The sequence below is a fragment of the Rosa rugosa genome, chromosome 6 (genome assembly GCF_958449725.1).
Source record: "Rosa rugosa chromosome 6, drRosRugo1.1, whole genome shotgun sequence".
NCBI lineage: Eukaryota > Viridiplantae > Streptophyta > Magnoliopsida > Rosales > Rosaceae > Rosa > Rosa rugosa.
Window position 1 is genome coordinate 12,480,942 of NC_084825.1, and position 15,537 is coordinate 12,496,478.

Sequence of the window (15,537 nt, forward strand, 5' to 3'; positions counted from 1 at the left end):
AGAAACTGCTATGTATATAGTCGAGTATGCATAGGATATACTGGCAGTTAGAAATCAGCCAAAACAAACATCACTATAAAACTTTAAACCAAGTGCTCTTAACAGAATTTGCCAGAACATTTGAGTTGCAGTTGATTGAAATACAGATGTTTTAAACAAATTGTTGTTTCTTGTATTAATAATGCTTACTATGTAATACTTAAAAGCCTAGGTCTTAGTATAACTGAAAACAGCAATGGATTCCTCTCAGTTTTGCAGAGGACAGTTGCATTGCTCCAGGAGGAGATTCCTAGCTAGCCCACCACTCATAAATCATAATCTTACCTTTGCATTGATGAAAGAAATAGTGCAACTCTAACTATTTGCAGTAGGTTCCCTACCAGTCAACAAACTCGGAGAAAGTGAATGAATTGAAACCCTAGTTTTTGTTTGTCAAAGTGGGCCTGTTTGTTCCATGTATCTATGATTGCTTATTACATTGCCAAGGGACATTGAAACCTACATATATTGGAAGAATACAACAAAATAATGAGCCCCTACATGAAACCATAACAACCAATGTACAGCAAGGAGAAAGGAGCGTTCTGAGTTGAGTGCACGTACGATCACTGCAATCAGATAAATATTGCTCATTTAGGTTTAGATACTATGTCTTGACAACACAACTAAGGGTACCTTTAGGCTTACAGGACCAGCAAAACTCCTGCATTCGGAGGGAGGGGTCATTTCATTTTTGGGAGGCAACTACATTCTGTGAGCAACTTTGCCCGGCCAAGTGGACTTCACCAATTCAACCTTTTTGCATTTATAGTTGTTTCTACAACCTTCCTTTCCACCGGATATCATTAAATTTTAAAACATGCGGTCCAAGTTGGTGAGACAAGAGCTTTCTGACAGTCAAAGCATTCCCTCTCGTTACTTCTTTTTCACAATTTTGTTTTACTATTGATATGAAGGAAGAAGCAGAACACCTAAGATGAATTAAATTTTTAAAACTCATTAAAGTTTGTATGATTTCAAAGATGCATTAGAGCCTAGGAGACAACTCGCCTAATGTCAATCCTAACTTTAAGCACCTTGTGTAGGAGTTGCAATAAGCTTAAGCATATATTGTGCCGTGCACAATATAAATAGAACCCCATCCATAAATACAGGTATAGGTAAAAAAAAAAAAAAAAAAAACTGTCCAATCATTGAACTGAAAACCTTAGCATTTTCAAATTTTCAAAAAACATTGCACAAAAGACTAAAATTGTCACGCCCCGGATTTTGAATGATAAATTCAAATCCGAAACCTGAATAATTACAATTACAAAATCCAAATCTCGAAACTTCGAGTTCATTATTACAATTCACTCTCACAATATATTATAAAGCTCAAATGAGCATAACACACCTCACAACTTACAATTGTTGTAAAACTCTAACAATTGCTCTAACCGCACGATCACCGTCCTGGTTCTCCTGTCCTGTAGGATTACCCGCTACACAATTTGAATAGTGTACCGGGAGTTGCAACAACACAAAACCCGGTAAGCTTTTTACAGCCAGTATGAGTAAACAAGAAAGAATTGTTGATTTATTTCCTTACGATTATTATAACTCAACACGATCACCATAAAAGGAAGGATACTCTTGAGGCTCTCTTTTAAGAACTCATTCTTAAAAGACTCAAGTATCCTCAACACTTCTCACATAAGACCCCTCACAGTCTCAAGTAACCTCAACATTACCCTCACATCACTACTCAACAATTGGCAGACAGACTCATTATATATATATAGACCCTTATGAGTTACTCTCAATTTCCCTCATAAGGTTACCACATATATATAGACACTTATGAGTTACTCTCAATTTCACTCATAAGGTCACTCCACATTTGGCAGACAGACTCATTGTATATATATAGACCCTTATGAGTTACTCTCAATTTCCCTCATAAGGTTACCACATATATATAGACACTCATGAGTTACTCTCAATTTCACTCATAAGGTCACTCCACATTTGGCAGACAGACTAGAGCTCTAACTGAACGTAACCACTCGTCCGGCCACAGACGTGATTACGATTTAATACTATTAATAACCACCAGCCCGGTACGAGAGCGTGATTCACTAATAGATGCCATGGTCACCTCGTGACCTAGTGATCTCCACAGATCACAACAATTTATTGTTCCTCAACAATAAAACTCAACACCTCTCACAATATATTGTTTCTCAACAATAAACTCAATACCTCTCACAATATATTGTTTCTCAACAATAAACTCAATACCTCTCACAATATATTGTTTCTCAACAATAACTCAACACAACTCCAACAATACATATTATTTCACGTAATAATATATATACAGACATTCACACAGGAATGTCTAGTAACACCAACAATAGTTCATATGATTGCAACAAAATAAGCAATTAATTGTATTGGGTTCGTAATATGAACCACGTGAGGTTTACTCACCTCTAATCCAGCTGCGTCTTCTTAATATCCCAAAAACAACGATCCGAAATCGTTCAACAACCAATCCATCAATCACCTAGCCAAACACGATCTTAACTTAGGAATCATTCATAAACCACACATATACGGAAATCCAACGGTCGGATTCTAAATTATATGATGATCCAACGGTCGGATCGAAATTATACGATGATCCAACGGTCGGATCCTCACGGATCGCCCTTAGGATCATCCTCCAAAATTATCACGAAGATCCAACGGTCAGATCTTCCTGAATCGCCCTTACTAACATCTCCACAAAATTATATGAAAATCCGACGGTCGGATTCTCACGAATCGCCTTCCGAATCACTATTTCTCAATTATACGAAGATCCAATGGTCGGATCTTCGCCCGTGACCTCACAAAGTCACCGGGACAGTCATATGATCAACATATTAAAATTTGAAGTAAAACCGATGGTCTGATCTTCGCAGATCGTAAACCGAAGATAAAACGTAAAAACCGTAAATAGTAACGTAAAAACGTAAATCCACTATTTATCAAGTTTTTCTAACATGACCATGTTATATATCAAAACGCTCGTATGGATGCATAGATCATCGTCCAGATAATATAAACTCAAAATATGGTCCGACGCGCCGCCACATGCGGAGGTCAGACGGCGGTCAACGCCGGCCAACCACCTCAGATGCTAAAGTTGTCAACTACAAACTTCTTCAAAATACAGAATTGAACCACTTTAATACCTGACTTTTTCTGAGACAAGGTCTAGATCGTCCTAGATCGAGCGTTGAAGTTGGGTTAATCCGGAGCGTCTGATCTGATCAGATTGAATCTGGGACGTTGAAAAAGTCAAATCATGATCTAGCGTTCTATACACAAAATCGTGATGAAAGGCTTACATGGGGATGATCATGGGGAGGAGGAGATCACGAAAATGGGGAGGATCGGCCAAGGTGATGTCGGAAAATTGGTTTTCCGGCTGGGTCCATTTTGCACTTGGGTCGGGCTTTGATCTCGGCTTGGAGGCAGCGGCGGGGCGGGGCGAGGCCACAGAGCAGCTACGCTCGGCAAGGCGTGCCGGTCTGGTGCGGGTCCGGTGGCGGTGGCGTCCGGGAAGTGGCCTTTCCGACCGGGTCGGGTCGGTCGCGACCCGTCGGGTCTGAGGGACGCACGAGAGAGAGAACGGAGAGAGCTGGGGGGGCAAAACGCAAATTTCCCATTTTTTTGTCCTTAAAGAAAGAATTCGGAAAATTTCTCTATTTATAGAAAATTCCCAAATTTCAAATATTCATAACTTATTCATACGAACTCCGAATAATGCGTTCCACATGTCCACGAACTCGTATCGACGAGCTCTACAACTTTCATGAAGGAAGTTTTCCCAAATTTTGAACGTATAAAAAGTCAACTTTGTTGACCCCCTAAAAAACGTTCGTTTTCGAAAATAAAATCGTTCGAACTAATTCCACAACTTTTCCAAGCTTCGTACTCGCTCCTACTATCGTGAAATCATTTCTAAAAATCCATGGAATTTAATTTGGATTTTTCGGGGTATTACAAAAATAATGCTAATTATGAGCTAATAATGACATGAGAAAGGTAGAAGCAACAGATTTCTATGTATCACCACAAGTAAGACCAATATTTAATGTTCCAATCAATATCATAACTTCATTCACATACAATATTACAGTATCATGCATTTTGTCAAACTTCATTTTGAGTTGTATCCTATATAAAATGGTCCAATACTTTTTACGGTCGATCCGGTCACCCTTCTGCCTAAAGAAATTTGTCTACTGCTATTATTACCAGCTTTCCAAGAAAATAAATAAAAGAATAAGACTTCTAAACAAATCATAACAAGAAAGCATACCCTTCTTTCCCAAAAAGGAAGAAAGCAGACGAAATCATAGACGGGAGTAATGGTTGAAACTAAGATAGCATTCAGTCCGGTAAACACCAAAAGTGCGGTCATAGGTCGAGTTCTATGTGGCATCTTTCTCTATTGTCTAGGCTTTCTTCAGCTCTGCAAGCAAGAAAACGCAGTTGAGAACAATTCCTAGAAAACAACACACAGAAACACGCCTATCAGGCATATGAGTATTCTCAATGTACAAGGATGAATAAAAGTACTAGTACAGAAAACTCAAGACAGGAAAGCTAAACCCTTCTCTCTAAAGAGGACAATTGCTAACCATCCTTATGAAATAAACAAAATTTACTTTTCTGAAAGAAAGAAAAAAATTAAAAAAAAAAAATCAAACTAAGACAAACTGTACTCTTGAGAATAGAGGACTATTTTTTTTTTTCATGACTGTCTTTGAACATTATTAAATAGATTTCTTTCATAAAAACATGTCCTTAAAAGCCAACAAAGAAGAAACTTATTCCAAACAATTGTGCTTATTTGCCATTGGAAAAAAAAAAAAAAAGGTGGCCTACCATGATTGTAACAGTGTAACACGATGTGAAGCAGTCCATAAAATCAGAACAAAAATTATCAACATTAGTATAAATTAGAAACACATACATATCTACTCAATACAAACTTAAAACACACTCAATACTCTTTGCTACTTAACAGTCTCACTGTCCTCATCAATCGAGGTCCTATCTATTTTTCTCATCAATCATCAATTCCCAACTCTTTAATCACCCACTTAACATCAAATTCACACAAATCCTCATTTCTCATCACACTCCATTTTGATCACATTAATTCCTCCCTTCTTTAGTAATTCAATCACAAAGTTCCAATCTTTAGACTAGACCTACAAGGCTACAATGCATTTACACAATCAATGACCAAGAGCAGAATAAACAACATAATAAAAAACAAAAGAGATCTCCAATCAACATCTATAATTTAGTAAAACCCTGATAGCTATATGATAACAAAAACTGAATATAAGCCGGACCCAATTTTCTTTCAGCAATAAAATTCACACCCACAACCACAAAAGACGCAGATCAAGAAAAAAATTCCCGGGTATAATTTACATTTCCCGGTGAAAGCAAAGTTGGATCCGTATAGCATATTTAATCGAACCTATAGATACACAACAATATAAATCGTGGTTGCAGAAACTGAAATTCTTACTTTTGAGGGATGCTGGGTGATGGGTTTACTGCTGCTGCTGGTCTCTATTAGCTCCTGGGCTCCCTAAGCTTCGTGCCTTCGTATAATCGTATCAAAAGCTTCAAATACTCTTTTTGTTCTGGAATATTTTCCTATTTACGATTTTGTTTTCGACTTCCACGATTTTATTTTCTTTCCCGTATTGCCCCCGTGGACGTGGAGTTTACGGGTCAATTGGCTGACGTGGCAGATTGCAGTGCTGAAAATGTTAGGGATATGGTCAACTTCTAAGACACGAGACGGTCGCATACTCGCATTTGTCAAAATTTGCACGAAATTTAATTGGTTTGAATCATGCGGCGGCGTCGGGTTTGATTCTGCCTGTCAGAGGACGTCTTACAGCGTCGTTCTCGTTTGGTACGTGGACAGCGGCGGGGATTTTGATCCAGTGTTGGGTTTGACGGCAAGGGAGACGTTAGGTCTGGTTTTGCGACGTTGGTTGTTGTAATCGGAGGGCATCGAGTTGCAGGACGGCCGTGCATGAGGCAGCGTCGACCTGGTTTTTTGTGGAGCTGTGAAGCGCTTGTCGGGGCTTCGCCGGAGGCTTTGTGTTAGGATCTCCTCTTTGATTGCAAGTGATCCCAAGTTAGATCTAAGGCGGTTTCTTTCCAACTATCTTGATGGGGGAAGGCCGTGAACAGCCATCAGAGTGGTGATGGGCGAAAGCCGCATCTTCTGAAAGGTCAGAACCGGTCAATCTGGGTGTAGGAGGCTAAGGGTTTGGGAAGTGGGCTTTTGAGCCTCTACCTATCTGGGCTGTAGATGCAGGTTGGTGAACTAGGCCTAGTTTGTTCAATTCTCCTTTCCTCCAACACTTGGGTTGGGCTTGGTTTTGAGATTTCTGGGAGGTGGCCTATTCTGCTTTTTACCCTGTACTGTTCCTCAAATGTTGTTGGGGTTGTGTTGAGTGTTGCAATGTACACCATGAAGGTCTTAGGTGTCAAGATGTTCAATCCAGTGGTTCCATTTTAGGGCAGTGTAGGGTTAGGGAGTTTTTTAATTTCTACATTTTGTTTATGTAGTTTCTTTAGGATTTTAGTTTTTTTTTTGAGTTTCAGTTTTGGATTTTAGTCGTTTTATTCGAGCATTGATTTGTAATATGAGGGGTCTTTGGACCTCTCAAACTTGACCGAGTGAGGTTGTATGATTTTAATATCAATGAATTAGTCGTTGCCCTTAAAAATAAGTTCAGACTATTATTGATCATATTAAGTCATTAATAATACATATTCACAGTTTAATAAAGATTGTGAATGTAAATTATTTTATATTTTTATGTAAATTATTGTATATTTTTATGAATTTAGAATGGATTAAATGGGTCAATACAATTGATTTACAAAGATTCTAACGATAAACTTTGTTTAAGGCCTCATCACTTCAATCCCAGCACTCATCCTTCTAATATAATCAAGGGATTTTGTCCATTTACCCCATTTTTAGGGATTTTTTTTTCACTTACCCTATTAAGTTTTTTTAATTTTCCCTTATCCAAAACACTCTAAGGAAGTCTTTCTTAATACCCCATTAAGTTTTTTTTTTTAACCCCATTTTTAGGGATTTTTTTTCCACTTACCCTATTAAGTTTTTTTAATTTTCCCTTATCCAAAACACTCTAAGGAAGTCTTCCTTAATATCCCATTAAGTTTTTTTTTTAGACTATTTTATCCTCACCCTCCCATTAAGTTTTTTTTTTTGTTTATTTTTAAGACTATTTTACCCTCACTCTTTTGTTACTTTGTTACTGAGTGAGAGAGAGAGAGAGAGAGAGAGAGAGAGAGAGAGAGAGACAATGGAAGAGGGAGAAACCATAAGAGGACTTCGATTTCCTCAATTTCATCAAGGTTGGGGAAAACAACACTAAACATCTTTCTTTCTTCTTCTTCCTCAACCATGACAGCCTTCATGGTATTCTGCTCTATAAGCCTCCATGCCGCCTGCTCGAAAGCCAGTCCAGCCAATGTGGGTGGCCTATTAGAGGGTACCCTTTGTTTGTGCGTTGAATCACCTCCTTGTCCTTCAAAATCATCCCCAATAATGACAATCCCAACATCTCCTGCACATCCAGCACAAACATCATGTCCTCACCTTTTATCATATCAGTCCGAACCCGATTCACTATCTTAATGTCTTTGATTCCATCACACTCCAGCAGCCCAAAGACTCTATCGGCGTCTCGCAAGTTGGTAATGTCCGGCGTGGTCACCAGCACCGCCTCATTGGCCGGAGTGATGGCGGTGATGAATCCAACATCAAGGCCTTTAAGGTGTCGATGACCCAGACGATGGCTGTGCTACCGAAGCTGTTTGAGCCCAAAAGTATTTTTGGCAAGATCCCTTAAGGGGGTTCAGCGTAGCGGGCCGATACCTGCGGCCCAAAATTAAGGCTCAGTTTGGGATAGATTTTGAAGCTTCTTTTGGGATAGATTCTGCTTTTGGGCAAACCATATGGTGTTTGGTAAATTCTCTAGAAGCTGCTTTTGGTCCAAATAGCTTCTCATGGAAGCTAAAAGTGAGAAGCACCTTCAGCCCAGCTTTTGGATTCTGATTCTGTGGAAAACACGGAGTGAATAGTGTATATTTAATGAAATTTACGAAATAACCAATTATGTCCTCATCATTTTCTAACAATTGCCAATAGGGTTACTTTTAGCGTCTCCATTCTCTCTTCCCAGCGTCCTCTGCCGTCAACATATCTTCCAACTATCGAGAGATCGCTCTGTGCTCCGACATCTTCAAAGCGTACCATTTTTTTCTCTGTCACCGTCTCTCTCTCTCTCTCTCTCTCAAACTCAGCAGCAAATTGATTCAGAAAGTGATGAATTGATTCAGCGAATCAAACTCACTGTAAGTCCTCTCCTTCTCCATCTCTCCCCAAATTTATAGTATATTGCTGAAGCTGCTTCGATTCGCTGCGCTTCTTATTCTTTCTCTCCTCTAAAGTTCTTACTTTTCTCTATATGCGTCCCCTGCAGAACAAGTAGTCACAGATCGAAACAAGAGTTGCGGCCCTGTTTCTATATTTGGTCGATTTGTGGTATTTTGGGTACTAAATTTCCGCAGGCAGAAACGGGGTAAGTAAGAATCACTCTTTCAATTCAATTCCAGTCCCTCCACATTTCCGTAGTTTGATTTTGTTTCTTGATTATGATGCTACCTGGGAATTTTTTTGTTTTTTTTTTTTTTTTTGCTACCGGTTCGTTTAGATGTATATATTTCAACCTTTGTATTATTCTCTCTCTGAGTCTGCGGCGGTAACAGAGGAAGCAAAACTGCTCTCTGTCTCTAAAACACTTATCTTGGGATTTTAGAGTAGAATAGTGGGGTACACATATTGCAAATTATTGAGGACTCCACGCTGAGGAGGAGTTGTCTGGGTTTAGAAGGAATCTGAATGAGTTGGAGGACGAGGAGGAGTTGTCTTCACTGTTGGGGATTTTGGAAGGAGTTTGTTTGGCAGGTCATATTCAGATTTTGTTACGACTTTGGCACTAGACCTGATTTGAACTAGTTGAAGTGATATGGAAAGCAAAATCCTTTAAAAGTCAAAATTATCTACTAGAAAACGAGACCAGATATTTGCCTATCTCCATACTGGTACATTGGATGTCAGGAGTGTGAATCATGTTATAATTCATTGTCCAGTAGCTTCCAAGCTATGGGCAGTAGGAGATGCAGGGATGGTGTAGGAAAGTCCAGAGGGGTTTTATGCCTTGCTTTGGCCAAGCTCATGGGATTTGGTAGGAGTAAAAGGACTATTGTTATGTGGAGATGAAGGGTCTTAGCTATCGTTTAGATCATTTGGATGGAAAGGAACTGACAAATCTTTGAAGTGAAAATTACATAAGAAGATATGCTCAACAAGTTCGTGATTTTGATGAAAGTGAAAATTACTCAAGTGAAGACAACAATGAAGAGATGGAAGACAATGCATATGAAGAAGATGGTCCGCGAAGACAAGAAAAGGAGATGTTAAGAAATACAATTGCACAAAGTCTAATGAATGCATCTACTTAGCATTTAGTTGCAAAGTTGTATTAACTTTAATATATTTTGTGTAATGTTTCCCGTTGACCATGGTGGGGGAATGTTTTGTGTAATATTCTCAACTCATTTGTATAATATTTTAGGGTTTAATGTAATCTTTTATTTGATCCAAGCAATATATATAAGCAAACAAATTACAAAAAACTAAAATTGCTTATATAATTTGTAGTATACATATTGAGATAAAAGTGATGAATTGATGATAATTTAAACTAGTGTACAAGGACAATACATGAGAAATTATTTAATTTGGTATAGTTACATAATCATAAAACAAAGTTATGTATTTTAGTAGCATCTTTTATCATCTATGCCCATTTTGGTAATTATACCAAACCAAAGCACTTTTTACTTAAAATTTACCAAACACTCAGAAATTGCTTTTGGTTCACACAACACTTTTAAAAACAGTTTACCAAACACATCAGCTGCTTCTTCTCGCAGCCATATCAGAAGTGATTCTTCTCGCAACAATATCAGAAGTGCTTCTTCTCACAGCACAGCAATCCCAAACTGGGCCTAAGTCTACTTGGGTTTGGGTTACAACTTCGCCCATTCTGAGATCCATAAGGAAAACGAGCCCTTATAGGAATCAAGTAGCGGAGACTAATTAGGAATCTTCAATCAATAATCCTTCATGATCAAGGAACGGCCGAGACCCTAGGTATAAATACCAGGTCTCAAGGGTAAAAACACAAGATCTCTCAATCAATCAATCTCTCAGATTATCAAAGTCTCTCCGGAGCAAACCTACATTCAACCTAGTTGAGAACCAGCGAAGCAAGGGTAACGCCCTCGCAACCCAGCGAAGCTAAAGTCACGCTTTAGCAAAACCCATGCTTTCTCCTACTTCTCGGTGATTGCTCTGCCTAGTCTACAACACTAAGTATCGACTCGGTGACGCAAGAGATCACATCACAAGCCCTTATCCGTAAGGTAAGAAGTCCTTTTCCGAAAGGCATAGAAAAGAACCTGGTGACGAGGTTGGTGCTCTCCTTGTCCACATCGTTTGATTCAGAAGTCAGGTCATGGGACGCCCCGACGACTGCACCCCACGGTGCTGGCACGCGTACGCACTCAAAAGAGACTGTTTGCACGCCAGACTGGTTTTTGGAGCCAAACATTTTGGCACGCCCAGTGGGACTTGCATAGCGTTTCTTCGCGATCGCCACCATTGGGAAGTCAAGCGGAAATCCTTACCAAAAGGTTTACGTTAACTGCCCGAAACACAAGACTTCCAGTTACAGGCCGCACTCGCGTGCAGACTATAGTGGTCTTTCTGACGAACAGATAATTCAAATATTTTCTCTCCACCCACCGTCATCCGACATGTCAACTGAACAGGGAGGAAATCACCAGCCCACCACTGAGGGCAACAATGTTCCTATCATCCAGCCTGCTGAGGCTGGTGATGCGACTAACATCACTCAGGTGGTGGAAGACGAGGTCATAATGGATGGCTTCGTGCTCATTCCTGTCCCAGAGAATGCGAGCATAGAGGAGTGACTTGCCATCTTTCAGCAGAATACTGGTTCGTACTATGAGAAGACGAAAAAAGGCCTTGTGGAAGAGCAAAAGAAGATGGATGACCTTTGGAATTCTGTCAAAGTTCTCGAACATGGATCGCGGCAGACACGGGAGCGTCTGGCGAACATGACCCAACAAACCCAGACTAACCACGAACAACTCATGACTATGATAAATGCCCAAGCTGCCCAGAGCAAACATATCGCAACAGACGTCGCGGCTATTCGCAATGATGGGTCCAATCTCGCGACCCAAGTTGCCATATAGAAAGCTAAATTGGACCAGGCAAAAGAGGTTCTGAATAAAGCATTGGGAGATCCCAATTCTATCCTAGGTGCGCTTGGTTAGCCTGCTGGGTCAGGCAAGTACGTGCCACCAAATGCTCGCGACAAGGCTAGCAGCAGCACCACTACACCTTCTGCAGCCGCTACTGCCGCGTCGACCAAAACCAAAGAAAAAGCCCTGGTAATTGGTGGTAAAGACAAGGCCACACCGTCGGTAGCGCAGAAGAGCAGAACTCTAAAAATTGGTGAAGGTACTCTTGCTGATCCTGTCGTGTTTACTCAATACGATAGTGATGGAGCAGAGAACGTATACCAGGAGCTCCCAGGGAACTACTATGGAATTGACCAAACAGGCAACCCGGTCAAGATAACAGCTTTGGCATAGGATGTATCCGCGCCAAATTTCACTCTCCAGCAGTCAAACACCCCTCGGACCATTCGCCTTGGGGAAGGTACTGCAGTTGTTAGCCATACGATGCCTACTTTGCAAGCTGCTCGCCAGACTGTGGCGACACCTCCTCCTCCTAGTCTAGATTATGTGAGACGTGAAGAAGTGGAGGAGATGGTCAGGTTGGCTAATCCCAGGGCCCACCTCTATGAGGTGTACGAGGGGCCTTTCCCGCCACATATAATGCTCGCGCCTTTTCCTAGAGGCTATAAAAATATCATATTGTAATTACATGAGCATTTGCCAAAACATAATTAGCCATAAGGAGCCACGCTCATGCTACCGCCAGCGGTACCAACTCTCACCAACGGAGTGACCTACGGAAGAATAGCCAAGCAGGCTACCGCCCGAGCCCCGGTTCACCCCCAGATCACCGCTGACGCGCCGCTCCAAGATAGCATCAGAAGCTCCAGAAGCTGGGAACTGAAGCATGTCAGTCCCACATTGAAAACATGGAAGAGGTCAACCTCTTCCTCACCTATAAAAGGTTCTCACCTTTCTCCTCATTAATTACGCATTTACTACTTACCTACTGTTATTCTGTCAACACAAATACATTGACTAACTTAGGCATCGGAGAAGAGAAGATCGCCCAACGCGGTTTCCCTCTGACGCCCCTTTGTATTTCACTTGACAGGTAGCGGAAGTACCGATTACATCACAAGTAGCAGTCCGCCCATCGGACCAGCATTAACCAAGGTTTAGCCACCGCTAAATCTTAAGCATTAACATTGGCGCCGTCTGTGGGAACCCTTGAACAAAAGGCCATCCCACCACAACAATCACCTTAACTAACTGTAGCGGGGGAAACGCTGAGGAGCAAGCGGATCAATCTGCCAACCCCCATCCCACCAACCCCACGGCTAACATTAACCAAGCGGTTAACGTTAACCGAGCACTATTCAACACTCCGGTCAACCCTAGCGCGGATCCCCAGGACTCATCCCAGATCCCGCTGACCCAAAACTGCAGCGGAGGCCCGACCGGGCAGCAGTCGCCCATCGGGCCAGGATCTCGCAGCTATGTATGAGCTGGCACTGGCGGACCTCCACAAGGCAAACAGGGAGCACGAACAAGAACGCAGAGAGAAGGCCGAGGCCAAAAAGCAGGTGGCCACGTTGATGTCAAAATTCGACGAACTGAAGAAGGCTAACCCTGACAAGGTGCAAGCCATCCTCAACATGAAGGCTCTGGAATGGAAATTGCACGTTCAGAGCCTACAAGGCAAACTAACCGCCCTCTCTCGGTTCATCTCCAGACTCACTGACAGATATGCCTCCCATTTTTCAAAGTTCTGAAGAAGACCCACAAGAAAGAAATTGACTGGACCCCAGACTGTGAAGCGGCGTTCCAGAGTGTTTGGCTCCAGTTTCGTTACAGCTGGTCAACAGTCTCTTTTCTTGCGCGGGCGTGCCAGCACCGATCGGGTACAGTCGTTGGGGGTGTCCCTTAACCTGACTTCTTTCAAACGATTGTGGACGAGGAGAGCACCAACCTCGTCGTGGGATTCTTTGTGCCTCGTGGCGCGGACTTTTGCTGAGCTTCTTCAAAATCACAATCGATACTCGACGTCGTAGATCGAGCAGAGCGAAAACCACTAATATTAGGACGTACTATATGAGAAGATTATAGTTTTCTTTTTGTCATCTTGCTAGTCTATGCTTTCTGTTACAGTTAGTTAATTATGTTTGTTAATTAGCTACTTAGACTAATGCATGTTAGGTTGCTTTATGGCCTACAGCTCATCTACACGTGGCACTCATCTAGCGTCACTTTCCCTTGTATAAATAGATAGCTTCTCTGCTCTAGGGTTGTAACGAAGACTATCTTATTTTGCCTCTCTGCAATATATTTCTATTTTCCATAATTTCCTTTTTATCTACAATACTATCATGGCATCAAGAGCCAGGTTTGTTTTAGATCAATCCATGCTTCCAGCAGCGTAATATCTATGTTATAGAAATCAAGTTCTTAAATTTCTCAGCTAAACCTTTTATTTTGCATCTGTTCATCTAGATCTGAAAGTTATATTCATACTTTTGTTGAAATCTGTTATAGTGAGCTGCCATCTCTCTTTATATTGAAGATCTGTTACTATGCTAGCCTTGTCATCTACTGTTTGAAGTTATTTTTCAAAGAAAGTTGATATTAAGTTGATAATCAAGTATTTTTGTCAGATCTGTTGAGTTACTGCTGAAAAAGTGTTAAAGATCTATTCTTTCACTGTTATTCCTTTGGTGCCTAGTATACGTCTTTATTCAAGGAGATCCGTGCTCTGCTCACTTGCCTCTAAGTCTAGTTTAATTATCACTGAAGAAAAATGACTACTCCTAGCCCTACTCAACCTGGTGGCTCATCCACCACAACTCATACCACAGTTTTTCTCCCTAATGTTTTACTTGATGAAAACAACTACCCAACTTGGTTGTTCAGAATGGAATCATTCTTAAGGGGTCAAAATCTATATGGTTTTGTGGATGGGTCCTGTCCTTGTCCTCCACAGTTTGCTAATGCTACTGCTGAAACTGCTAACACCATATCTGTAGACTACATAAGCTGGAAAACACAGGATCAGAGTGTCATGAATATGATTGGACAAACTCTTAGCTCTGTTGCTATGACATGTGCTGTTGGTAGCAAGTCAGCAAAACAACTATGGGAGAATTTAAGGCTTAAATTTGCAGCTCCAAATAGGCAAAACATCCTGCAACTGAAGTCTAACCTACAAAGCTTAAGAAAAGGTGCAGATGATATTGAAACTTACCTGGATAAGATCAAAGTGGCTAGAGATGCTCTTGAGACAGTGGGAGTACACATTGATGATGAAGACATAGTTGTCACTGTCCTAAGGGGTCTTCCTGCTGAATTTGCAGCCATCAAAACTGTGATTAGGGCTCAGTTTGTTAGCTGCACCCTGGGGGAACTCAAGACACTCTTGAAAGCAGCTGAAATTGACATTGATTATGAGAATCAATCCTCCACACCTCTCACAGCAATGGTGGCACACAGCAATCTGTCTCAGGTACCAACTGGTACTTACTCTCAATCTGTGGTATCAAATTCTACAAGTGCTAATGCTCATGTTGCAGCAGCCACTCCATTGCAAACTCACATTGCTGGGACTTCAATGAATCCAAATAATCATGCTCCCCAAATTCCTCCTGGGTTCTCCTCTGTCAGCACACCTGCGCAGGGCTCTATTCCAACTATTCAGCCCCAGATACAAACTGTTCAACCTCAAGTTCAGGCCATGCTGCCTTCTACACAAATGCAAGCTGGACTCCAATTCATTCCTTTACCTACTCAGCAGCCATATGTCCCCATTCCTGCAATTCCATATGGTTTCAATCCTATGCACACCTTTGCTAACAATGATGCATCCAATCAATTCACTGGTTTCTTTGCTGGGAGAGGAAATCCTAGACCCAATTTTGGTGCAGGAAGGGCCTTTAATGGAAGAAACAGGAACTTTGGTGGAATGCAAAACATTAATCCTGCTAATGCATTTACTGGTGGTTTAAATGCAGGAACTAACAATGTTGGTTTCAACAATGGTGGCAACAATTTACTTACTTGTCAAATTTGCAATAGAGTTGGACATGGTGCAAG

At 41.1% G+C, this 15,537-nt stretch overlaps 1 long non-coding RNA gene across 1 annotated transcript; it reads right to left on the reverse strand.

Moving 5' to 3' along the window:
• Positions 1-4,125: 4,125 nt before the first annotated feature.
• On the reverse strand, positions 4,126-5,713 carry LOC133714456 (uncharacterized). Its single transcript, XR_009848674.1, has 2 exons — positions 5,585-5,713; positions 4,126-4,510 (listed from the first exon to the last, which is right to left on the reverse strand). It is a non-coding gene; the product is annotated as an uncharacterized LOC133714456 (long non-coding RNA).
• Between the last annotated feature and the right edge of the window lie 9,824 nt (positions 5,714-15,537).